This window comes from Haemaphysalis longicornis, unplaced genomic scaffold, assembly GCF_048455015.1.
Source record: "Haemaphysalis longicornis isolate Haplotype H1 unplaced genomic scaffold, Haemaphysalis longicornis Haplotype H1 scaffold_34, whole genome shotgun sequence".
In the NCBI taxonomy this organism is placed as follows: Eukaryota; Metazoa; Arthropoda; class Arachnida; order Ixodida; family Ixodidae; genus Haemaphysalis; species Haemaphysalis longicornis.
This window is the reverse complement of record NW_027526351.1, coordinates 129,645-131,780: the sequence shown is the minus strand read 5'-3', so window position 1 is coordinate 131,780 and position 2,136 is coordinate 129,645.

Below are 2,136 nucleotides of genomic sequence, written 5' to 3'. Positions count from 1 at the left end.
CGTGCACGTTTACCTCCACAACTTGCCGGTTTTTAGTTTCCTCTACGAAGCTGGGGAGCCTTCCACGTGCTAAGTCAGCATTGCTATGGCGGTTCGGCGATTGGTATGGGTAGGACAACGGTGAACGGTTGAAACAGTGTTGGGACCCGGCTGGTTTGACATAGGTAGTCGTCGATCTCCCGTGGTCGTTGCCCAAAGAGAGGGCGAGGTGCGTCGACGGAGAAACCACGCAGTCCGAGTTTCTTGTATTGGCAGTGACGATAGATGTGATCGACCTCTCCGCAGTGGCGGCACAGCGGACGATTATTGGCGGTTCGCCAGACGTCGGTTTTCCTCGGCGTCTGGTTTTGGGCTGGGGACGGCGGTATGGTGGACGGCGGCGACAGTAAAGACGGCGGCGACAGTGGACGGCGGTACGGTGACCTCCTTGACGAAGGGTTGGAGCAGGCCGGGGTCAACGAACAGGGGCAGAGTAGGTCATAGCCTGTGGCTCGCGGGTTGCTTCGGATGGCATAGAAGTTCCCAACCCCTGTTGGACTTCTTCCCGGATCACATCAGTCAGGGAAGCGACTTGAGGTTGTGGCGTCGTCGGAAAAAGTTTCCGCAGCTCCTCCGTCACCACTGCACGGATGGTGTCGCGTAGTGTGTCGGAGTTAATAGCATCGGCACCAATCGTCTCCGAAACAAGCGCATTGATTGGGTCGTACTGCCTCGTTCGCATTTCAAGCGTCTTCTACGCGGCCGCCTCAGGCGCAAATTCGGACACAGTCTTCGGGGGCTTACGGACAAGGCATGCGACGAGCTCTTGCTTAACCCCTCGTATCAGCAACCTTAGTTTCTTTTCTTCGCTCATTTCTGGGTCCGCACGGTGAAAACCTCGCTTCAGCTCCTCAACGAACACGATCAGGCTTTCATTTGGATGCTGCGTGCGTGTCTGCAGCAGCTACTCGCCCAATGTCTTGTGTAGCAGAGTCGTGAACCTTCTTGGGGAGCTCGGTCTTGAATAACTCCCAGGTTGTCAGCGTACCTTCGTGGTTCTTGAACCAAATTCGTGCGGAGTCTTCAAGGTAGAAAAACACTTGCTGGAGTGTTTCGTCGTCATGTCATCAATTAAACATTCGGACCCTCTCGAGATGCTCCAGACATTCTTCAGAAGCCACGTAGGTGACCCACGGAGTGATGGTGGTTCCCGGGGTTGCCGCAGAACTATAAGAGTGCTCGATGCGTTGGTCATCGTGGATGCGTTGTTCATGGCACCGGTCAGGACGTCTTCCGCCTTCAAGTAGTCCAAACTCCGGCTGTAGGCCTGCTGTCGCCGGCTGGTACGTGTGGGGCTTGGTTTACAACTTGAAGAGGGTTTAGGGTGCATGTACCCCGGACCTCACCAGACATCACGAAGCCAAATACGACGCAGTTGTCTTGGAGGAAAACAAGTTTATTGGAGCGAACGTGTGCTACCCTAACAACTCAAGAATACACAGTCGGCGAAGCAGCAGTCAACAAAGTGACGTGCGTAGACGAGTGTCGGCGAGTATAATGCCACGGTGTCTGCGCCTAAGAATTTATCTTAAGGCGCGAGTGCTTCTCGAACAGTCGATTTCGTCCAGAACACTGTAGATCAAAGAAGATTATTCTAGGTTGTTCACTTTAGTTCGAAACGCTCTCCCTATCAAAACAGATAGCACGTGCGGCATTAAAATAAAGAATGGAACTCGGGCTTGACTTGGCACACGGATAACACGAATAACCCAGCCCGGCATAGCCGGTCGGCAAAAACAACATAACAAACCCAATGCATGGTTCGCAGCATTATACATGTTGTTGAAGTTCAGGGGGGTAGTAAATAGGTACGGATTTGATCAGACTCACTTTGAGGCCATGTGTATGCTGTCATCACTGCAGACGCAAAAGCGGCGTCACCAATAGGTATACACGAGCGGGGACACCACAGCCCGCTAACAACGGAAGCACCCTGCGTAGTTGCACCTTTGTGGCTTATCTCTACGCCCCGCGCCCTGGCACGGTTATCCGTCAGCAACAACGGGAGTGAGAGAGGAGGCAGGCGTGGCCGCTTCCGCCGGCTTCAGGTGCTGATCTCAGGGCACGGTAAACTTTGCTCTCAAAAGGGAAGCCATG